General features: G+C 43.5%; 1 long non-coding RNA gene across 1 annotated transcript in view; it reads left to right on the forward strand.

Moving 5' to 3' along the window:
* LOC311267115 overlaps positions 1–2,459 on the forward strand; it is a 37,685-nt gene extending 35,226 nt beyond the window's left edge. Inside the window, exons 5-6 of the long non-coding RNA XR_014623793.1 lie at positions 280–401; positions 2,331–2,459. This is a non-coding gene — a long non-coding RNA (uncharacterized lncRNA). The remainder of the gene's footprint in view (positions 1–279; positions 402–2,330) is intronic.
* The last annotated feature ends 22,492 nt before the right edge of the window (positions 2,460–24,951 follow it).

Below are 24,951 nucleotides of genomic sequence, written 5' to 3' on the forward strand. Positions count from 1 at the left end.
GCTGCTTGATGAGCCAATGAGGTGCAGCTGAGTGCGAAATAGCGTGGAGAGGGGTGGTTCGCAGATGAGGAGCAGGTGTGCAGGAGACATCGCTGAGGACATCAAGTGGACAGGTGAGGCATGACTGGACTTGAAACACAGGGAGATTAAAGCCTTGTTTGAATGGATTGTAATAACCGCAAACTGACATGTCTGTACCTGCAGTAAATTAGTACTATTTCTGTGCAATTTGCCATCCACCGTTCCTTGTTTTCTTCTGTAATTTCCTCTTCCCTCCAGGTCAAGAGTGAGTTGGCTGCAGTGGAAATTATTAATGAGAGCATTTTGCCTGCACATTGGAGAGGCTCATCCAGCTACTCAGCACGGAGACCCATTACAATCGAGATAATCCTCAGGATTTGGTCAGTAAATGAGTGAAACGGAGACTATGTTTATTCTGGGCACTGCGCCACACTAAACAGAGACATGGGTGGTAAATTCTTAAATCCCATGAGGTCCCTGCTTAGTTCTAGTCAGTGCCATCAGGGCATAAGGAAGACAAACAGAAGGAGAAGGAGGAGAGGTGCGGATGTTGCCTTGACAGAATTAATTTGCTGAAAATATGATTCATTTTGAGCAAACTAAGAGCTGTTATGGGTTGACGGAATGAAAAAAACATTGCAAAAATCATCCTTGGAGGAGTGTAGCTGTTACCAAAAACTAAACATAAAATTACGATAATAATGAATATCACCCTGCATTAAGCTGGATGAAGAAATATTCTCGACAACATTGCCAGATGTAGCACTGCTCGCACAAACTGTTCTGTTTATTTGTAGAAGAAAAAGGAGAAAAAGAAATGAATGTGGTTGCAGATGGAGTATTTTAGCAACTCTTCACATCAAAAATGTGTTCAACAAAATAAACATTGGAAAACTACTTCAGCCAAACTTGAAATTACTTTTCTTTTTTTTTTGTATCCTTTACTTGGAACACTGAGCGGGGCACGGCATTGACCCCCGCTGCAATCTCCCCCGAGAGAGCCAATCAGACATGATCATGTTTTTGTGATGGCAGCATCCCTCCATCCAAACTGCACAAATTATTCCGACAGGCGCCCCCGCATTCACCTGCCTTCCACGCGTACACGCTGTGTTACGGGCGTGCGTTTTTCTGACTCCGTGTCCTTCCGCGGCTCGTCATGTGTCACGCTTTACTTTTTCTCTCCTAATTTTCTGACAGGACCTGTTGTTTTTCGGAGGCTTAACAAAGAAATATGGTGTGATGATCGCTCTACGGGAACCGTGTGGTAACAAAGACAGAGAGCCACTCTGAAGCCTGAGGTGGAAAAAAACAGACCCGTCTCACTGAGTGTGATGAATATACTCGTGTGGCGTATATTCATACACACACACACCCTCACACATCTACTGTAAGAAAAGGCATTCTTTGATTTTTCCTCCCAGTCGCGCCCGTCCGTTTCTCCTCTGTCTGTCTCTCTTTTTCTGCCTTTCAACTTTATTTGACTCCTTCTTCCTCTTTTCCTGCCCTGCTTTATATTTTGCATTAAAATTCCTCTCCACTCTCCAGCCCTCCACTCCCCCACCCACATCTACCCCCTCCATTTTCTGAAAGCAGGAATGATACACCGGGATTAAGCTAAATTCCTTGTCTGTCTCACTAATTGCTTGCTAAATGCATGATGGAGAAAATCATTTTCAGCCGGCATCGGAGTGAAAGAGCCTTTCAGCATTGTTCTGGTTGTCAAGGCAACGCAATTAAAAAACCACCAAGAACAAATGTGCACTCAGGATAGGGAGGTTTTAATGCAGGCATCTCTGCCTCTCCCTCATTCTTGCCTTGCTTTAGTTTCTCTCCTCCTTTTGAATCTCCTGATTTTGTTCTTGTGTCGCCGCCATTCTCAATTTGAGCCGTTTTGTTTTTTGGAAAATGAAATTCCTACCGTTTAAGAGAAGCGACACCTTCCCTTGTAAGAGAGGATTGGTGGAACAAAACGACACGCTGATGAAATGCAAGTTCGACGGCGCTGACAAACAATAACACTCATCTTTTCGGAGACGCCGAAGCGAGAACGACAAAGTTTGTTTTCTCGTTTCTCGCTCGTGCTTTTTTAATTGTTTTCTCCTCTTTCATGCCAAACCAATACTTCTTTCTCTTTCAACTCCAAAAACCTCCCTGCCTCTCTTGTTGGCAGTGTACAGTAGCTCATGCATTTACAGTGAATCCCCATGCGCGAGAAAGGCCGAAAATATGCAATGTCCTCCCCTCCAGTTTCCCCCTGCACGCTCTCCTTCTCACATTTTCTATTTTTCTCTCTCTTTTTTAATTAGTTCCTGGTGTGTTGAAGACGTGATAGTAATTTACGAGTTCAGCCTTGGGTCATACTAAACTCCTGGGATTGAAGGACGGAGAAGAGAAGAGGAAAGAAGAGAATAGATGAGAAATCCGAATAAAAAAAAAAACCTGAGTCCAGCTAAACGTAACAATTTGCCTCGCTCTCATCCACCTTCTCCCTCTCCCCTTCACACAGAACCCTCATCAGGATGATGTATGTGCGGGTGTGGAACCCATTTCTCCAACCACCTGTGTATTGCTTGCTTGTCTGGCAGTGTAAGATGTCAGCCAGAGCAATGATGATATCATTACTCAAAACATTACACAGATTTGTGGAGCATAGGCATGCCACGGATTGGGGGGAAGAAAAAAACAAAATAAATAAATAAGAAAGCCATGTTCGGAGCGTTTCTGTCACCAGGGCCAGATGTTGTTCTTGCTCTACTTTCCATTCCTCTGCAGAGAAAACACACTCTGATCCAGACAATTTGAGAAACTATGTGCAAGTGCCAAAACATAGCTTTGGCTTGTTTTGTGACAGTATGTCTTGTGTTAGACTGTCAGAATTGGGTCAGTTTACCATTGAAAATCTACTCAAAGACTTCTTGCTGATGGGTTGAAATAGTGTGGCACAATAGGATGTGGAATTTACTCAGTGCTGCAAAAGCTACAAAACAAGAGCCCATCTAAAAGAATGAGAACTGAGTTTATTCATCTGTTTTTTTGTAGTTCTGTCTTTTGCTTAGCACTCGACTATGAACTTGTTTCTTATACGATGCTGGATCCAAAGGTTTTGAGATTCTCTCAGATGTAGTTGAAAATAAAGGTGACTTAGCGTCTACATGCTATTGAGTTGTATCATGGGGAACACGCTACTGAAAAGTAGTTAGGGATATTGGGATATGGGTGCATGTATACATGTGCATGGATATCAATAAAAACCAAATGAAATGTGTGAAAAACTCAGATATGTGACAGAATAAACAATCAAGAGAAAGACTAAAATGTCCCGATGACTCATTTAAGTAGTGTATGTGAGCCAACATTTCTGGAGCTTTACCCGTATGGTAAGGATATTGATTTTGACCATTCATTTCTCTTCCATTAGTCCCTCAACTTAAAGGAAATAGAATACTATTTTTGAGTTTCAATCTCACTTCTGTAAATGTTGGCTTCCAGAAGCCAAGTTTTTTTTCTGCGTTTTGGTGCCTAGTATGAGTCAAGAACCAAAACACTGGATCCTTTATTTCCCATAATGCTCTATACCGTCTTTGGTCAGACCCTCTGGCTGCATCCCAATGCACAGACTTCATCCCTCTTGCCGACTCGTGGACTTGACGGGCACTTTTCTTGGAAGCCTGCTTGTGCTGAGGGCTGTCCAAACCCACAGTTCATCCAGTCCACACGGCCTCGAGCAGACTTTCTGCAGACTTTCATACAGCCCGGTTGCAGTGCAGACTTCAAGGGACTGCACTGATTTATTTAGCTACAATTCAATGCAGTAATACGTGCTGTTTAGTTTAGTCACAGAAAACGCGTGACTGTAAAACGTTTACTTTAAGCGGCAATTTGTAAGAATTCTAGTTGAAAATGTTCAAAAATAATCAACAGAATGTGAGTAAATAGAAGTTTTGTCGTATGATGTCTATGTATTGTGCTGCAGAGATATCTGTCCCGGTCGAGAGCTAACTAGCTAACAGCGGCAGTTAGCGGTTACTATTATGATCCATATTTGTTTTGAGTATGACCAATGAGGTGGCCAATTCTGACATACTGCACCTTTCTTTAAAACATTACTTTAATCTTTTAGGCTACAAGTAATATTTAACCACATCACGATACAGAAATATGTGGGAGTACAGGTTATAGAGGTCATCAAAATGTGTTGTTGTCTTTAGGCCTTCTATCAGCGGTTTATTCTTGCAGTCTCATGCCCGTCTCTCGACTCGATGAGAGTGAACATGTCACAGTCGGCACAAGGTCCAAGTCCAGAGGATGGACACTTGGATTCAGCCTCTCTATCCTATAACCACCCTCGTCGTTCAAGCCCTAACCTCCTGATGACATCACCATGGCATCATTTCAGTTATGTCCTCACACTCGACAAGCTCCTCCAGAACCACGTAAAACATTATGCGACTGTTTTCCCCAACAGAGTAGGATTAACCGTAACAAGCAAACTGGTGTGAAAACAGTGGCACTTTAAAGGGGCTCTGTGTTGTGGCGCAAGCTGGTCATTGGTTTATGTTGGCGCACTCCATTTCTAAGCTAATGTTAGCTACTATCACACGGTAATATACATAAGCGAGAAGTATTAAAGGTGCATTATATAAGAATGGGCCACCTGTCGAAGTTCACTCCAAACAAAGGGGCCCCTAACTGTAGCTGTCGTTAGCTAGTTAGCTCAGTTAACGGTGCAGCTAGCGGTCCTGATGGGGAGCAGCATTACAAGACAGGGCGGCCCAGGACTAGCTAGTTAGCATGCTAACTTGAGTAGAAATCTCTGCAATACAGTGAACAAAGACATCTTTGATACAACAACACAACTGTTATTTCTTCACATTCTGTTGATAATTGGTCCATTCCATGGCAGCAATGTAACATGGCACTGTGGCATGTTTACATGTTTTAAACCACATTCTTACGTATTGCACCTTTAGTGATAGAGGTGTTTTGTTTCTGGGGGAAAATAAATGGTTTTCTGAAAAGGTTTCGATTTTATCAGTGTGGTGCTTTGTAATGATTCATTATCATTTTAATGATCAAGCCACAGCAATCTTAATCTCAATATGACTCTTGAGAGAGGAATTCTAGGTGAGGAGGAGAGAGAGAAGCCAAAGTAGGCTCCTCACACAGACTCTGCTGTGATGTACCATTATTTTAGGATCAGATCTAATCACTGTACTGTATCATTTCTGTTGGCTGGAAAACATCTCTGATCTCCTGACCTCTGAGCTGATTCTCTGGGTATATGTGTGTGTGTGTGGGAGAGTGGATGTGTATAGTGTGAAAAGAGAGCTTGTGTGTGTGTTTGTGTGCATGTGCGCGCGTCTTCCGAACCCAGACTGCACTGGTGTGATGGATGAAGCGAGGTGTCTCTCCAGCTGGTGATCGTAATGAAGCTTTACCCCCAGAGTGTGTATGTGTGTGTGTGTGAGGGGAGGGCTGACAGGACTAGATTATCCTTTACAAAGTTGTCCTCCAGTATGAAAGGCTGATTCTACTATGAGGAACACACACACACACACACACACACACACACACACACAATCTGACCACCGCCTTGGAGATGATGAATGTGACACTCACTCCAGCTCTCAGCTCCAGGGATCCAACTTGGAGACACGGAGACCCAGTTTCCCGTTTTTAACTGGGAAAAGTGGAAGCCGGGGCCGCAATGGAGCCGTAAGCAAAGACAAAGACGGGTGATGTGCGCAGATGGTGGCCAAGCCCCGGGGATCAGGCTGGTGGATGTTGTGAGTTTCTCAGTGAGTCCTGACCTGCCACTGTGGATCCTGTGAACTGTTGCCACCCCTTATGACAGGTGTTTTATCATTCCCGTAATAACCTTAAACATATTCCATGTCACTTCCTGTCTGGAGAGTAACTAATTTAATCCCCCCGATAAAAATGCATACAGGTGAAAGGACGAAAAGACGAATAAATGAGCGGAGAAACGCAACACATGCAAATGCTTCCATACGGGGCGTGAGGTGTCACTGACTGCTTTGAAGTGACTCAGAGGTGGCTGGCCTTCATTAAATGCCTTTTTCCACCCACCTCCTTTATGCACATTTTAAATATGTGCATAAAAAATAACTGAGTGTAAACGCAGGAAATTTTAAACCATCGCTAAAAAGTTTTGGGCTTGACTTTGTTGAAGTCAGAGTTGGTGTATCGGTAAAAACTAAATGCCAAGTGAAATTAAAACAGACTTAGTAAAGGCCAGAAGGTGTGTACCATGCACCTAAAAGCTGTTGGCTGACTGCCATTATAAAACAAAAGCAGAAGAAGACGGGCAGTAACACGTTACTCAGTAATATATTACTGTAATATAATTACCTGTCCCACTGACAAGTAGTGTAAGGGATTGCAATCCCAAAAATCAGTAAATATAATGCTACACTATACTAAGCAATGCAGTGTTTTTGTTCTCGGAAGGCTGTCTTACAGTGACGTGTATATGCGGCAGGTCACGTCGGCTACTAGCCAAAAAGCTGGAGGATGAGGGAGAGAGGTGTGTCTCAGTGAGTCTATCTCAGTCAAAGATGCAAAGAACACTGTGATCTGCTGCAAACTTTGTACGAGCTGCAGAGCGCTTCCAGCCACGAAAAATACAGCATGTAAAGTACTGAAGCATCTGATACGGCAGCACAGCTACGTGAAACACCGGTGCTGGAAATGAGGCGTCTTACTGCCAGTGAGGCAGCATGAACTCCGGCTAAACAACAGAAACTGGATTTCAGAGCAGGACGCAGTTGTGATGAAGCTCGCTGCTGGGTTCTATATAAGCTGTATCGTGGAGGGGATGTTACCTGTGTAGAAGTAATTTAGTGATATAACGATCAACGTTACTAATTCCTTTTGATAACAAGTAATAAGTGAAGTCATATTACTATTGAACAGGTTAGACAAGAAGACGCCGTCCGACCATGTAGAGCTAGAAGTCTGGCCTGCTTATTTCAGATCAGCTATGAGGTAAAGCTCCAGGTTCCCAGTGATCTAAGCCAGCAGTCGAGAACAAGTGGCGGTCTGGACGAGGACAGTGAGTCAGCGTTGTTCAGCAGTTGTATAAGAGTGGAAACGCACAGGAAGAGCAGAGTCACATAGTCCAACAACTCCTCCCTGCTGTTTTTAAGCAGCCTCTAGATGTGAAAGTATTCAGGGCCAAAGACATTACGGAAGCAATCAGCGTTTAAATCGCATTACATTTGTTTTTATCAGCCTGCGTTAGAATGGAAGCTTTTCAAAAGTGCATGTTCACTGTTTACTGCTTAAATGTGCACTATGTAGTTTCGGAGAAGAGATTAAAACTCATAACTTTGATATTTACAATATTAATGAGGTAATATTACAAACTCAGATTTTTTTTTATTACCAGAACTGAATAAACAATCTGTTCTCAGAGGAAAATTAGGTCCTCGGAACACTGTCTGAAGCTAGAAAGGTGGCAGGGGTCCGCCACATATAAACAAAGTAAATCAGTATGAAATTGTGTTGTCCTTTGAGGTCAGTTTGTTTATTCAGTTTATTCAGACATGACAACAAAAAGAGTTTGTTTATTCAGTTTGTTTAGGCATAAAGAATCAAAAGAAGATATTTTAATTCTGATTAAAACTACATAGTGCTCCTTTAATGCACTGAGCATTGCACCAACTTTGGTGGAACTTTGACTTAGTGTAAAAAAAAAAACAACCTCGCCTTATACACTTTGGATTTTTTTGTTGCATCAAGTTATACCGAACTGGTGCCTAACCATAACCCTAAACTGAGGTACGTACCAAACCGTGACTCTGTGAACTGTCACACCCCTATTAAAAACTGATTTCCACTACATTTTCTACATAGTTTCCCATTATATGACTGAGAGTTTTTTAATTGCTTCTTCTTTCTTCTGCAGTGGTTTGTCTGGATGGTTCTCACCATCAATCCTCATCACAGCAGTGGACAGAAACATGCGGTAATTAGCACTTTACTTTGCTGATTTTCTCCACATTCGGTTCAATTAGCCTACATTTGGATGGAAACTTGATCTCAATCCAACAGAACACCTTTGGGAGATTTTGGACCGCCATAAAGGGGCGTTCAGTTTCGAACGCAAGGGGGATTTTGGCACTATTTTGACAGCTGGACAATTTGAACGGCTTATTTGCCACAAACAGCCAACATAACAACCGTACTGCCATTACTTGTTGCGAGCTACAGTTCCCTCTATAATTTCTCTTCTGGTCCCTGTTCACTCATTAACTGGAGTCAAAAAATTGTCAGTGTAAGCGTGAACTTTAGTGTGACACAGACGTGTCTTTGCTTCAGTTTATATATAGACTTGAGACTGAACACCCAAGTATATCTTTGCCTCTCTGGGCTGCTTTAATTGCATCTTGTACTTTTTGATCTTCAGAAATCAAGTCAATTCAATTATCTCTCCCCCGTATGAATGATCAGAAATGTGCAGTTCAGCATGCGAGTTCTCAGGAGCTCAGCAAGAAGTAACTGAACCCTCGACTTAACTGACTTTCTCTGACTTGTGCGCCGCACTTATGTTTTTCACTTTATGAAGCATTCTTTGTGGAGCCTCTGAGGATAATTAACATCGATTTGAACGGTGAAAATCTCTCAGCCGGGGTTATCTGACAGGTTGCACGCTGCAGCGGATTTGACGGCAGGCTGACCAACGGGCAACGTGGAGGACAGCCGCTGCGCTCAGTAATAGGTTAAGATCAATTTATAGGGCTCGCAGTGTATCAACCTCTCAGCTGTGCACTGCGGTTCATCACCACCTGTTAAAGCATCATCAGCCGCAGACTGTTTTCAATCTTGTGCTTTTACTGACCATCATTCTGTGAGTGGTATCCTTGCAATGCAGCTCTTTGCAGATTCACGGAGAGCGGAAGAGTGCGAAATAATGTTCCCTTTCTTGTCTTACAATAGCCTCCTGCCTTGTACGCTTACCTTTTCACTTTAGTCAAATAACCAGAAAATGTTGCCTCATTTCACTTGAACATTTTATGCTTACAGTACTTCTTACTGGGATCCTACAGTGCAAAAACATGGACTTTATGAATATCATATTCAAACAGTTTGAGTGCACTCACAAACACACCACAGCGCCTGAGACAAAATACCTCCGAGTGCTCATATGCAAAATGCTAACATATTCCTAAGTGCCACAGTGCCATGTTACATTGCTGCCAGCCTTGTAATTTTCATATGAATATTGCATCTGCGCTTCCTTCCCCTCTCAGTCTGTGGTATTGTGTCAAATGCGGGGCGAGATTTGTCTCCTCGTAGTAACAGAGGAAGGCTTCCACTGCCTGCAGCCAGGTTCTGGGGCCTGCCTCTGTGAGATTGAAGCTTTTATTTCTGCTTGGTGAGCGCAAAGAGGCAAGGGGAAAAAGGAGGGAGGTGTGGGGAGGACAAGACGGGGGGGTGAAACTGGCAGGGGGAAGGGTGCTTCAAAAGAGAGACCCCCAGCGTTGTGCCTTAGGTTTCCATCTGTCCGCAAGAGGGGTGCAACAAACACAGATTGAAAACTCTGATTGATGCGTGCGCACGAGTGCTCACAAACATCATCATCATGCGCGCATGAAAACACGCACGCTTGTGATTTTGTGGTTGAGGGGTGGTGATGACAGAGCGGGGTGACACACAGGCTGACAGACAGGCAGATCCTCAGACACATCGCCTGCGCGGGGCTTTGTGCATTTCAAGGTTTCTTTAAAGCCACCCTGGGCACTGTCCTAAATCCAGAGGGCCGAATGCAGATGATCACAAGAATGTCGAAATGGCCACAGCTCTGTTCAGCCGAGGCTTCGCAATGTTGTAAATCCACTGACGCTGAATACAGTCTGTGGCAGGGAAAAAGGTAAGAGCGGTGTTTACTGCATCAGCAAATGCCGTGGATCATAAAGAAAACATTTCAGCCTGTTTCAATTTTATGAATGTTTCATCATATAAGCCCCACGTCTTGGAAATCCAGCGAGAGACATCTATGATTCTCTGTAGAAAAAGAAGCATCTTATCCGAGCGGAAACCCTCCCAACTAACATTCAGACCCACTTTATTGTGTGGCAGTGACAATGAGAGCTCAGAAGCCAGAAAGGCAACAGGGCGCAGGTCCCAAATGCCGTAGCCTTGCCAGGGATAATAACAGCAGCAGAAGTAATATATTCATGCATGCATAGAGTGATCTGTTTCACCCCCAGCCAAAAGCGCGCTGGCAGAACTCTTCAGCTGAATTACCACTCAGTTCAACAGGCTCCCTGAGAGCCAGTCAAGCAGAGTGGGAGGGAAGGGTGTACAGGTGGGTTTGGGTAGGAAAGGTCATCAAAACTGTATGTGAGTGCACTGTATGTGTGCGATGTTTCATGTTAAAGATCAGTCGCATTTTCATTCTGCTGATGTAAACATCTATTTTGCCACTCTCTCTCTTTTAACGCTCTGTTTAATGTGAACACAGAAGTGGTTCAGTTCATATCAAAAAGCTTTCACTGATGCTATTTTGAACGCCTAAGCAGCTGCGTCTTCCCCTGGAAAAATCCTCGAGCAGCACAAAGCAGCGGCGTGTCGACTGAAATTAATCGGGGAAGGTCTGGGTTGTTTGCACTAAAAGTGATAGCCACCGCGGCGAACAGCTGAAGAACGACCTGTACGTACTCAGACTGCATCAGCAGAAACGGCCTCGTCGAGGGAGACGGGGAACGCTGTCTTTCAGTCAAGACAGGTGACCAAGAAGAAAAACACTTGAAGAGAACTAGTTTGTTTGGTCACATATCCTTATTAGCTTTCCTACGGATAGATGAGAAGATCGATACGACTCTCTATCTGTACGCAAAGTATGACGCTACAGTGAGCATAGAGTTAGCTTCGATTAGCATACACAGGGAAACAGCTAGCCTGGCTATGTCCAAAGACAATAACACTTACCTTTAAGCACCTATAAAGCAATCTTGTGCAGATTGCACAGTGTAATAGCAGTAGAAAGATGACATCGTCCGCATATAGATTCCCTTTCAACCTCACAATGCTATTTGGTGTGCCTAAAAGCTGGCTTTTTTCCAAAAATACAAAGGTCGTTTTACAGCACAAAGGGAGCACGTCCGACATTCCGCAACCAAAACAGGAAGAGGCTTTGTTTTCCCCAGTGGCTCACCCCAGGTAACGATGGAACAACTGGAATAACTGTGGAGCGCTGATGTTGTTCCACAGTCTGTTCCCACACTGATATCTGTCGCCCCTTGCCACCGGTACATGAGACAGTTCACAACCAGCATTCTTTCTAGCAGTTCAGTAAGTAACAAAACTTGCCTACCTATTAATACAACTGGGTGTTTTACTCATAGCATATAGCACTGAGATCAGGGCTGGTAGTAGGAGCCATGTTGCTAATGTTGTTGTTTCATCATTTCAACAGTAATATAACAGGGAAACACCAGGAAGGGGGGATTTGAAAAAATTGTCTGTTGTCATTGTTGACTAACCATAAAAATGACAAGATGTGGCCCAATGCAGTGACCTCCGCTCCTTCATTGGCAACATCATCATCATGACAGGACTCAAGGAACAGCCTTAATACGGATTAACCCTAACCCTAACAAACAAGGTAATATGTTTGTCAGTGAGCCCACCCAGTGGCGATTATGGAGTCAGTTGGGACCCAAGGAAAACATTCCCAGGGACCAGCGTTCATTACCATTTTGTTTAAAATAACCTGACACTCACGGAAATGTTTCCAATGTTCACATAAGTGGAATTTTCAAATTTAAAAAAAAGGGGATTTTTCAGTCTCATTCCCAACTCGTGAAATACTGATGTATGAGACCCAAAATCAACTTTCCTTTCACTGCATTGGGTCAAAAATCAACATTTCTTACAAATAGCACCTTTAGAACCAGAACCATGAAAACCGAGATGAATAACTAAAAAACTCTGACATTGTCATGCTATAAATAACCCACATTATAAGGCCAGTGATTATCCTCACATAAAGCATTGATCTTGAGGCAGCAGTGGTGCACAGTATAGCACCTTTAGAGGAGGTTTAAGGAGGATTATAATAGTATTGCAAAATGTGCCGATATGAGTGGCCACCTGGGGTTCCTTTTCACAAATGTCTTCGGGGCGGGGGGGTGGGGGGTGGTTTGCCTCTCCTGATGCCTCTGGGTGCACCTTATCTTTGGACAGAGCCGGGCTAGCTGTTTCCCCCTACTTTCCCCCCTACTTCTTTTGATGCATGAAGTTGCTACAACTTACCTTTTACTGTGCAAACGTGTTGTAACATGATAATAAATGACCTTGCTTCCCCGATAGTTTATGGACAAATAAGTCTTAGCAAATGAGCGTATAAAGTCAAACTACTCCTCTGTATTTCCTGTTAACTTTTCATATCTTTAATATAAACATCCAAGCAGCTACATGTTTTCTTGGACAAAAAAAAATCCTTTGGCAAACAAATGATGTAAGTAAGCAACAACAGTGGGTTGTCAGTCAGAGTTGGAGGAAGATCTGGGTTGTTAGCATTAATGGTGATAGAAAGCGAGACTGAACAGACAAAGAACAGCCCGCACTCACTGAAACTGTAACAGCAGAAACAGATTTGACACTCAGAGGGAGGCAAGTGCACTAATAGAGAAAAGCTGCCTTTCAGCCAAAACTAAAGTGTGAACACCTGTACTGGCTTCTGAAGAAGATGACTGTGGAAAGTTACTTTTATGACTTTAAAAACTGACAAGATGTTTTTGTGTGTAATATTTCTTGTTCCAACGGATTAATTTGCATCTGTTACAAAAGTAGGCATACGAGACCTGGGGAGACGTGTGCATGACTTAGAACAGACTGCTGCTGCTTGTCTCTGGTCTTCCTCAGAACACTGTGGGGCTGCTGCAGTCGGAGTTTTGACAGGGACTAAAAGAAGATCACGTCCCTCGTGTCCTCACATCACTGCCTCCGCCTCCAGTACACACCAGAATTGATTTTAAGCTCGTCTCGCTTGTCCATAAAGCGCTGAATGGCCTTGCTCCACAATACATGTTAGACCTGCTTAAAAGCAAGGAGCCACCCGGACCTCTCAGGTCTTCTGACTCTGGTCATCCTGATGCACCGAGGGTCAGATCAAAACATGATGGACTTGCTTTTTATTTTCTGTGCTCCTGCTCGAATTCGCCTTCAACGTCTGTGTTTGCTCCGACTTCTTGTAGGGCGACCTCAAAAACATTTTCCGTTACCTTTCAATAATGACTGTTGTATCTTAGCCATTGAATAGATTGTGTGTGTGCTTTCGTGTGTGCTTTTTTGCCACAGGACTGTGGTGAATGGGTTTTTTCTTTCTTTTTAAATTTTCATAACACTGAGTTTTTCCTTTTGAAATGCACCCTCAAAATAAAGTTTGCCTTGACTCGTGTTGCATCCACAGTCACGCCCCATCTATGCAACCTACCTGTATAACTCCAAACACACTGACATGAAACGCACATTATGAGCTCAGCTTACGCTTTCAGACTGAAGGTGCTGTTTTCTTATGCATAAAGGAATATGAACAATCCATAAAAAGAAAGGGTGCACTTCTGTAGATGTTTTGTGAAACTACAACACTTTCATTTTTGAGACCTTGACTGGAGAACCACCACGCCATAGCCTTAGTTTTGTCTTCATTTAAATATATTTCATTCAGTCGTAGTCAACAAGGGAACTCATTTTGGAGTACAGGTTGCATCACATTTCATTTGCACAACACAATGCGAATCATTTAAAACACTTCTCTGACTCCTATTGAGAGAGATGACATTTCGAGCCTCATTGATAAAATGAAAACATTCAATAAGACAAAAATATGACTGTTATCATTCCAACAGTTACAATCATGATCAAGTAGCCAACATGTTCACCAGTGTAGATACAATGTGGAATACTGACTGTTTCTTCAAGGAGACATATAATGCTCATTTCCAGGTTCATCGTTTTATTTTACCGTCCAGTGCTGCAGCTGTCGAAAACGCTCTGTTTTAGCTCCTGTCTCTTTAAGGCCCTCCCTTCTGATTGGTCAGCTTGCACACGCCTGAGCCAGAGCCGCTTACTACAACAGAGCAGCTGTGCTAAATCAATTATTGATGCCGCAAAGCATTAATTATCCAAATTTGCCACACAGTGACGCAGTGTGATGTCACAAAGTCACGGAATTAAAGGCGGCAGCGTTTCCTGAAGGAAAGGGAGAAATGAAAACAAAGCATAAGAAGTGTCCTTTAAGTTGGAGCATTTTGTTTAAATCGTATTGGGGAAAAACATGTTGAATGATAGAAAAAGAAAGAAATGGACATTCACTTCACACAGTTTATCATCCGATCTGCAGCCAGTTAGAATGTTTAATCTGTTTATGACTAAGGATAGGAGATGAATAGTAGATGTAGGAACAGCCCCGGAGGAAAATTTATTATCAGTCTCACAAAAAGAGGACTGCATTTCATCCTCAAAAAAATAAAAATAAAAAAATAAGGATCGCAGTGAAAGGAAAAAAAAAAAAAAGTCAGCGAAGAGGGGCTTCCGATAAAAGAGAAAGCAAAACACATTTGGAGCCGGCTGATATCAAAAAGAATGAAGAATGGGTTGTATTTTTGAAGCAAATCAAAACAGCCGTGGAGGACAGAGGTTGCTGTACGCTGCGTATTGATGTTCTGTGATAGGGGCACATGCTTGTGACACACGGCGTCCTTGGTTACCGTCTTCAGCTGAGACAAGCAGTTGAAGTGTCTGCGTGTGTGTGTCAGTTGCGTGTGTCTTTCATCTGCATTCATAAGCATCACAGCATGCAGGCATGCCCCGGTTGTTTGTGAATGTACATATACAGTATGCATATATGTGTGTGTGTGTGTGTGTGTGTGTGGATGGTGAAATCCCCCCTCCAACAGAACTCAGAAGGTAGCCATGCACTCTTTCGGAAGATTGCATCAGTGTTGCGCCGCAACATCGAGCCCTCTGTGCTTTCCCTGGGAAAACAATAGCTTATCTGCACCCCCCCTTGTCCACATCTGACAACATCAGCATTCAAGCCCTCTTTAGCGCCCAGACAGCGATGAGCTACTTAGCAGCCCAAGCCCATAGGATTAACTGCTGATCTACTCATTCACTTTAAGCACTGCAAACAGCCGACTTGATGATAGCGAGGGTTTAAAAGTTGGAGGTGAGGCACTTATCGCCAGATGAGCCACTTGATGTCTCATCTTTCACTTTGTAAACTTTCACTGCAGTGAAGGTGATAAAAAAAGAAAAAAAAAACAGGCCACAATGGCTGCGAGATGACTCCGACGGCCTCTCTGTGGGAAGAAAAGATACGCTCAGAGCGAGTGAGCGCACACCCAAAGCAATGGCATGCAAATGAATTCAGCTGCTTTTTGTCTTGCGGAGGCCCTCAAGGCGTAAAGTCTGGTTGCCGTATGGGGTGACGCTGTGAGGACATTGAGGTGCACCGGAGCGTTTTATTGACAGAAATAGCAGGAGGAGGATTTTATTTTGATGTATTCTAGGTTAAATGAGAGGAAATTATTCAGAGGTGTATGAACCTATAACAATCAATGGAGGGTATTCAGTTTTATTGTGTGGTTTACTATTATTGTGGAGCTAAGGGCGTGAGCTGAGTCCTTGATTTATTACTTTAGTATTGACTAGATTGAGCATTCTCAATTCAACAGATTCTTATTTGGATGATTGGTTTTCAAAAAAATCCTTCACCCGGAGATAAAACTGTGTCTTGATTTGTGGTGTGGTCAAGGAAAGGTCTTCAGTAATGGTCCTCAGGTGCACTGTGTGCTGGGGAAGAAATGTATTAGTAGAGAAAGATTTTCATTGACTGAGATGTCTAATCAAACTAAATAAACTCATTTTATGACTGAATACACTGAATAAATAAAACTGACCTTAAAGGGCAACACAATTTCATACTGTTTTGCTTAAATTCGGCGGACCCTGCCACCTTTCTATCTTCAAACCGTGTTCTGGGGACCTTATTTTCCTCTCAGAAAAACAGCTTGTTTATTCAGTAATGGAAAAAATAAATATATCCGAGTTGGTATTATTACCTCATTAATATTGTAAATATCGCCATTTTTAATTTGAATAGTTAGCATTTCTTCTGCAAAACTACATAGCGCCCCTTTAAAGAAACTGACTTTGAATGCTGCGTCATTACAGCACTGGGTGAGATCATCTCAGAGACTTCTGCGATGACAAACCCGAGCATAAATAACTTGAGTAAGACTTCTTTTTTTCATCTCGCTGTTTCTTGATTCCTTTTCTCGTCAGCATCTGATGGAGTTCGAGACAAATCGAAAGAAACCTGCATCGCATCATCCGCCGGCTGGTTCCAATATCCAGCCGCCCCGAGGAATACTGTGTTATTGGGAAACAATGACAATGTCTACAACATCTACAGTGATGCACTGTGTTTGTCCATGTGATACATTCCACTCAGGAAGTCCCATGACCCTTTTACTACAACACACACATTTGTGCGAATTCTCTCTCTCTCTCACACCCACCCGCCCCCGCACACACACACACCAAATCGTCAGCTTCACTTTTTCACATTATGTCCTGGGGAGAAATAAACACATGGCTCAGAGTTTACTTCTTCTGCCAAAAAAGATGCATAGCTGCTATTTATAGAATCTAGCCATTTTTTTTTTCTCAAAGCATAACTAGGGAAAAGAGGAGAAAGAATAATAACTGTAGAAGACAATCACTTCCTGCCCAGAAGTGGGAAGAAAAACTCCACTCATTTTTCTTGTATTATTGAATCTTTTCCTGCCCTCCAGTAGTAACAGAGATATAGTGAGGAGGGGGGCGGGGGGAGAATTAAGCACGGTGTTATGGAAGCATTTTAGATACCAAATGTTAATTCAGCAAGCTTAGTCTCAAAGTTTCCGCCTGCCTGGGTGGATTTTTTTTTGGAGGGGGGTTAGAAAGTGGGTTTAATGTTTCATAAGGCATGAATATATTTAGCAGTAAAGACTGTAGATTTACAGTATGTGTCATGTAGTCGATTCATCTGAAGTATTAGGGGGAAAACGCTCCCAGTGAAGGTAACGCTAATTAGTGCCAACGCTACCCAAACAGCTCTCTCCACGAGTTCAGCGGCCTCTCTAGTATTCTTTTTGCTGAGCGCTTCATTGCATTAATCGAACCGCTCCTGCAGTGCTGTGTTTGTGGACGAGGAACACTTCCCTCAGTGGAACAAATTAGCTCCATTAGCCGTGTGATAAAAGGGAGAATCTCCATTTCCCCACGTGAAGTCGAGCAGCTAAATACAGCTCCTTGTGATGCTTGACAAGGTTGGGAAGATTCTGTTGACCGCTGCGGCGCCGCTGATTTATTTTCGCAACAGTTAATTTTCCTTCATCAACATGGGATTTTTTCCATCTGTGTCTATTTAAAGATCTACAGGAAGTAGCGTACCCTGGAGTTCACCCCCACTCCGAGGTCTCATGGGAGTTAGAGTTCATGGGAACCAGAAGCAGTTTTCCGACTCTTGTATCTTTTTTGCATGTCTTCACATCCTGCCGCCGCACTCATCATTTTCACCCACCCCCCCACCCCACACCATCACCACCTCAACCGCCACTTCCTTCCATCTTCTGTTTTTATCCCCATCCTCGATCTCACTTCCCTTCCGCCACCTCGTTCCCTTTCCCCGTCTTCCAAGTCTTTTTCTGAACTCCAGCGCTCGCAGACTTAACGACCTCTCCGCTGCTCCTTTTAGCCCCGTCCTCCTTTCATTCTCTCGCCTCCATTCTCCTGAATCAGCTTAATTGTTATCCTCCCCTCCATCTGCGTGGTTGCAGCTTTATCTCCCGTCTCCATCATGTTTCTGTTCGGCTATTGTCGCTCCCCGCCTGAATCAGCTATATCACACTTACTGTATAATCGTTTGAGCGGGCACACACACACACACACACACACACACACACACACACACACGTCTAATCCGGCACATGTGTGACCCCTTGATCCCCCCCCAAAAAAACCTCTGACCCCCTTTTCTTCCTGCCGGTCTGGGCCCTATTAACATAAGCGCTGATTGGAAAGCTAACAGGAGCCAAGATTAGCCTGTAATGAAGGAGTTCTGCTTCTCATTCCTCCTCTCTTCTTTTGTCTCAGCCCTGCTCCCTCTCACTGACTCAAATGAAATAACTAGGACAATCAAGATGGCTGATTGGAGTGAAGGATATTGGAAATGTGTCTGCGGTCTCACAAATTGCTGACCTAATACAAGGGAGTGGATCCGTTCCTGTTTTGTAGGTCAGTACTGCAGCAAAAGTCGATAAGAGCATGCGCGCCTCAGATTAGCTATGCATTGCATTATGCTTGACCTTAAAACAAAGCGAGTGTACTTTCTATGCTGTTTGAGCTTGAAGAAACAGTGATTCGATTCCCCCCACCCCCTTTCAGATTGATATAATGAGTAGCAAATTGTTGTCGGAGTGCTGTTTCGCCGCGGAGATTGTTACTCGGTTTTTATGCTTTTGTTCCAGCATTCCTCACACCCGTTCTCACCGACTGCTCCACCAGCACAGCTGCTACCCAGTTGTTCGCCGCTGTTCTAACTGGCAAACACGTCTTCATTCATGTATAACCCCTACCAGCCGGGGAGTCTCGGCGGGTAAGCATATGCGTGTTTGTGTTGTGTATAAGACTCCGGGTGTGTTGTACTCAGCTTCCACGCGCACGTGGAACACAGATGCCCTGTTCCTGCTCACTTTCCCTATGTAAGCACGTCTTGGCTGAAACATGCCGTAACACTGGACCTTACCCAGACACAAAGCTCTGTGCAGAAAGGCCCGACAGCTGCACTCAATTACATTAACTACCGCGAGCAGAAAAACACACACTCTCTCAAGCCACTGGCTCCAGCCATAATCAACGACTTATTCAATAAGCTCAAAAAAATGCAGCTCTCTGCTTCCACCCCCCACCTTCCTTACACACAATAAACCGTCACACACACTCTCTTCACTGCGGGCATTTGTTTCTGGTTGTGTTTCCTGTTCAGGTCAAAGTTGAGCTCTTAGGAGATAAACGCGTACCTGCGCCGTAAACGGGGGGTTTAATGGGAAATCTGCACAAGCGCCTATAAACATTCTCATGGATAGCTCCACTGAAGGAATGCAGACCATTCCACGCACACACACACGCAGCGGAGTTAACATGTAATCCACCGGGAGGTGAGGAAGCGAGGGTTCGGAGGCGGGGGGGGAGGTAGTTCGTATTCATCACAGCTTCCAGGATAAGTAGAAGTGCTGATCTTGGATGTTTTACCGAGCCCCCCCCCCCGAAGGTATACACCGGATTTACAAGCTGTGTTTTTGTTAATCATGACGTAGCGAGTTAGAAAAGCTGAAGGGAGATGTCAAAACTTGATAAAATTCCTCAAGCTTCGCCGGAAATTCTGCACGCTCGGACGGCATCTGGAGTTTTTTCTCCTGACCGAAACACATGTGGCGCGTATCAGTAATGATGCAGATTTGGCAAGACTGGCCGAGAAATTGTGTTTGCTTGGTCATTAGTTGGGACATTATAGAGCTGCCAAGTGCATTTCATTTCACCTTTGGATGAAAGAGCATAATACGGGCGAGACTTCCTGGACTGTAGGACCGTAACAGCTTGTGCTGTATTATTCAAGCCTTCAGATTTCCACTCTTTCATTATACTCTCAGGGAGCCTATTTAGTGGCTTTTTTTTACACCTACATTCCAAAGCCAAGTGAAGGTAAGGTCCTGAATGCTACATGTCCTCGACAATTTCTCTCTCCTTCACCTCTTTGCTCTTACCCTCCCTGTATTAAGCTAACAGGTTACAATTTAAAGTCCTTTCGGTTCACTCTAATCTAGTGCATCACAAAGGGTCCGCCGCCCCTCGTAGACAATGAATAGGCAGTGATTTTCCTGAAGGGTGAATTAATCACTGAACAATTCACTGAAATTTGTTTTTTACAGAAGTTACAGAACAACCTATAACTTTAAGCTCTGGCAGTCTTGTCCCTTTCCATCACCCAAACTGGAACCATGAAAGAAAGACAGCCAACACTAGCACGCACCCTGCCACAACATGATCTGAGCAGCTATCGTGCCAGTATGCCATTTTGGACAGCTGGGTACAGCAACACTAGGACAAACCACATGCAGAACTGCAACAAAAACTAGAAACTAAAAGTGAAAACTAAAAATGTTAGTGTAAGATTACATTTGCTAATGATAATTTGATACTTCAAACTGCAGGTTTTGAATCCCTTGTTTCATTGTATTATAGTTCTTCTCCATGTAACAAGCATAAAACAATCGCTACTATTATGGTGATGTCTCGGTAGATAGCTAGCTAATATTACACTGTTATTGCTGATTTGTGTGTGACAGTCCTGCATTTTGGTGTCTATTAATGTTGTGTTCCCTCTCTTTGACGGCATATGACGCCAAAGTTGAACTAAAGTCCAGCTGTGAAGCTGCTGCCCTTGGTCCTGCTCCTCTAATGTAAGTGTAGAGTGGCAGAAGCACAGGCTGCTAATGTCAGCCTATAAAGGAGTTGTGAACGAACTGTGAGTTTTTCTATCTCCATCAGAATAAATGCGAATGCACTGTAATGGTACCAGAATTGCCACAGTAACGCAAGAGAAATGACAACTGAAGACGCCATATTGGAAACGTCCAGTCACATCTGTTAACATAAACGCCATCAACAACAACTGATGATTGTACCATTTCATAGAGAGTGATTTCAACCAGTGCACCTTGTATCTCTGTTGTGAGGGGTAGTGCACCAGGAAAAGAGGGGTAAGGAGTCATAGTATGAAATTCCTTAAGGTGTGAAGCTTAAAAACTCATTTTATATTTGAAAATGGAAAAATATGCAAAATAGGCGCAGTACAATTATATTTTATATTTCCTTTCAATTTCCGTTCAACATTCAGTTTCACTCTCCTCACTTACCTACAATGGAGCCAATCACTAATCGCCTCCCTCTTTATCAATCCAATTAGCTGCACCTGTAGCGCGCCGCTTCCAGCTCCTGATCGGGATGCCAGATCTCACCAACCACCTTCCCTCGCCACTGGCAGCATAAACTCTCTATCTTCACTCACACAGTCGGGAGAGGAGATGGTTATTTTGCTGACAGTGAAAACCGATTGAGTCTGCACCAGAATTTAATCGATAATGCTCTCTTACCCTTAAAGCAGTCTCTACTGATTGAATTATATTTTGCAGCATCTTAACCTTTCAGTACATATTTGGCTGTAAATGCAGCGGTTTCCAGGAAAAAAACAACAGCTCACAAACGCTTGTGCAGGACACTCATGTCTCTTCATTAAATCTATGAAAGGTTTAATCCGATGTTTACGCGGACTGCCTTAACTAATGAAATATTTATAACACAGGAATATGTTTCTATCGTTACCTTCTCACTCCGCCGTGGATAAAGTTTATTTCCCCGAACAACATGTCAAAACATTTATCACCGCGGTATCCTCGGAGAGCCGTGTCAGCGCGCTCAAGTTAAACAGCCACATGTTTATTATGAAAGCAAATCCCCATGTTTGCTCAGAGAGACGGGCGATAGAAGAGAGAGACATTGTTAATGATGTGGAAGACGATAAATAAGTGCTGTCTACGGCTCCTGCTCTGACACTTTAACTGGAGACATCAATTATTTACCCAAGTAAAGAGGGGTCAGGGTGTGTGTGTGTGAATGCGTCTGCCGTATGGGATTTAACTGTACTGAGGAGCTGCTCTTCAGCATAGTGATTAGAGGGTTTGTCACACACACACACACACACTCACACACACACACACACACACACGTATCTATGAAAGTCCTCTAACCCGGCCGTACAGCTGTATGACAGAGCTCACCCCTCATTCAAATCTCCATTGGATATTCATGCACTTTTCAAAGTTTCACTTCTCCCATTTCCAGGAGGACTTCTCAGGGAATTCTTTAATGTAAAGGGAAATGGAAATACGCTCTGACTGCTCGAGATAAGACTTTTAATTTGCTACTGTAAATTGAAGCTATTTGTCTTCAAACCCCAACTTCTGTTTCAACTCACCCATATCTCAGACAGAAATATATCGTTCGAATTAACCCAAATGTGGAAGCGCACGGTGCCGTTATTCCACTGTTTTTCACCGCTTCGCGAAGGCATGAAAGTAAATTAGGTGAAGGCTGTTTCAAGTGACAGAGCAAGGTTAAAGAAATTATTTCTTTCCTTGGCCTGTTTTGATTTTCAGATTTTTCATTTTTCTGCTTGGACATCTGCATACACGACCCTGAAGGTAACCAGAAAAAACACCATCTCCTCTTTCACACCCTTTCTCCTTCTCCTCTTCTCCCCTCAGCTCTTTCACATCCATCACTTTCGACACCTCTCTCCGTTTCTCTAATTCCATCTCATTACATTTCTCTCTCCCTCCTTCCTGCTCCCATTATCCCTCCCACACATTCCCACAACTGCAGCTCAACCCTTAAGTGCCGGTCACAGTCACCCAAACCACAGACTGTTGATTCCCGAAATATGTCGGTCCGGGCGGCCAGACCTTCACTGACCACTGACCATACATAGAATACCACAGTTTATTTCTATTTCATACAGCTCATCAGACTACAGTTGCGCTCTATGAATCTCAAATGGTGGGAAAGTACCTCTGATAAAATCTGATGGCACTCACTTATACACACAATGCACAGAGTTCTTATTGAACAAAAATTGGCAGTCCCTTGTATCCGGGCATCATAATGGTCTCCATGTGTGCCACACACACACAAAAGAGCACACTGATTCACAGAAAATCTTGACTCTCCTCAAGGGGAAGCAAAACAAACATGACCTGAGCACTTGCCTCTTTACGTCCCGACATCACTCTCCTCTTACATCCGCTTCCCTTAAATAAAGGACAAGAGCGCTGCCTCCCAGAAGACTTAGGGAAAAGTGTTTAAACAAGGCAAATTTACGGCGCCGCGCAGGCTGCTGTGTCATTTCATCAAGGGGGGGGAGTCGTTTGAATGTAACACCGCTGTATGAATGTCCCATTGATCAGGGTGTTGCTGCTCATTTCTCACTTGGACGAGACAGAGCGACAGAGTGAAGCAAGGCGGTGAGTATGAACGGCCAAATAAATGTCAAACTGAGGGAGTGTTAATCGTTTACAAGTGTGTGTGTGTGAGAGCGTGTGTGTGTGTAGCCAAATAAATGTCAGTGTTTAGGATGTTAATTGATTTCTGTGGAGTTTTATATCCATTGGTAATCAGTCACCGAGCAATGTAAAGTGTATTTTTGTGTAATTTCCTTTTTTCCCCTACGAGCTGTATCCGTCGTGTAACTGAGACGATGCCTTCAGTTAAACAATCCAGCCATCTGTGTATTTCAATACAGGGTCAACAGAGGCTGGAACAACTCCCAGCATGCACTGGGCCCGAGGCAGCGGCACTAGGACATACTGGATAAGTCAATTGGAGTTCTAGCTCTAACTTTTCGGCCACAAAAAGACCAACACACAAGCTCAAGATCTTGTTGCTGAAAGCTGACAGTGCTAACCACTTAGCCACAGTGCGGCCACTGAATGAACAGAGCACGCTTGTGACAGATTTATGTTGTTTGTGCCCTCCCTGTCTGCACCCCTGTCCAAGGCCGTGCCCTCACGTGCCAGAGTTGGCAGGGAAGTGCCCTTTTGTTTCCTCCCCTGCCACACAAGTCCTCATGACTAAATGACAAAATAGGTTGTTTGTCAGTGCTCTCTGAAATGACTCGTGACCCTTCCAAAAATGACTGATGCGAGTGTTTTGTTGATCTGCCACAGCTGTAGTCGAGGTCAGTCTAGGCAACAAATAGGATGTGGTTAAGGGTAGGGAAAACTGCCTTTATTGTCCAAAGAAAACCAATATTTGCTGATGGAAGGATACAAGATACAAACCGCAGCATCTGTTGTTGAAGTCACACATTTTAAAACCCAAATATATGGCCAGATTAACACATTAACTGTGGTATCCGGATCAGATTTTACCATATTACCAGTACATAAATGCATGCCTCCCCAATACAGCCCCTTAGGTAAAAGGCAGTGTCACATGTATCGATTATTTGTCTTCGAGATGGTCAATGAATGAACCCCATGCATACAAAAATTGATCGGATACTTTACTAGAACCATATGCTCTCCATTTGTATGATTGTGACCATTTTGTTAAGCCGGTTGAAAGCACAGAGGTGTAGGAGATTTCCAGCTGGATAGAATTATTTTTTTTGGCAGCTTCCAACCATCAATGCCAATTGTTCTTCAGATGTATAGCTCAATACAGACCCTGCGCATTCAAAGAGTGCCAGTTCTGGGTCAGGGGAAATATCCATTCCATAGACCCTGGACAACCACTGAAATATTAATTGCGTAAATGAGAACAGAGCCAGAAAAGATGTTTTAAAGAGCCCTCTGCACATTCGCATTTGTCATGTAATGGCGAAACAGACAGATACGTTCTGTCTAGTTTGTTCTTTCAGTAGTGGAGTCTATGGATGACTTTGTCATTTTGAATCGGCATCTTTGAATTGCAGACAATCCAAGTATTCAAGATGTCGTCCGACGCCTTAAAGATTCAGCTTGTTGGACCAGACTTTTGCCAGATGGTTAGCAGATACGGAGGTTGTGAATAGACATACAAAGCGAGATATCAGGTGTTTGGAGTCTGCAGGTAGCAGCATGAGGGCTGAAAGACTGAGCAAATCCATGGCATGGTTTCAGAATGCTGAATTTTAGTTTCATCAAGTTTGGAGATGACAAGAAAAAGACAATAAGTAGAGCTTATTCTCATTATTTGCATGCCCACAAAGTCCCTTATCAAGAAAATGTAAGAAAACACCCACCAGATTTT

Source organism: Pagrus pagrus, assembly GCF_965226575.1.
Source record: "Pagrus pagrus genome assembly, chromosome: 2".
NCBI lineage: Eukaryota > Metazoa > Chordata > Actinopteri > Spariformes > Sparidae > Pagrus > Pagrus pagrus.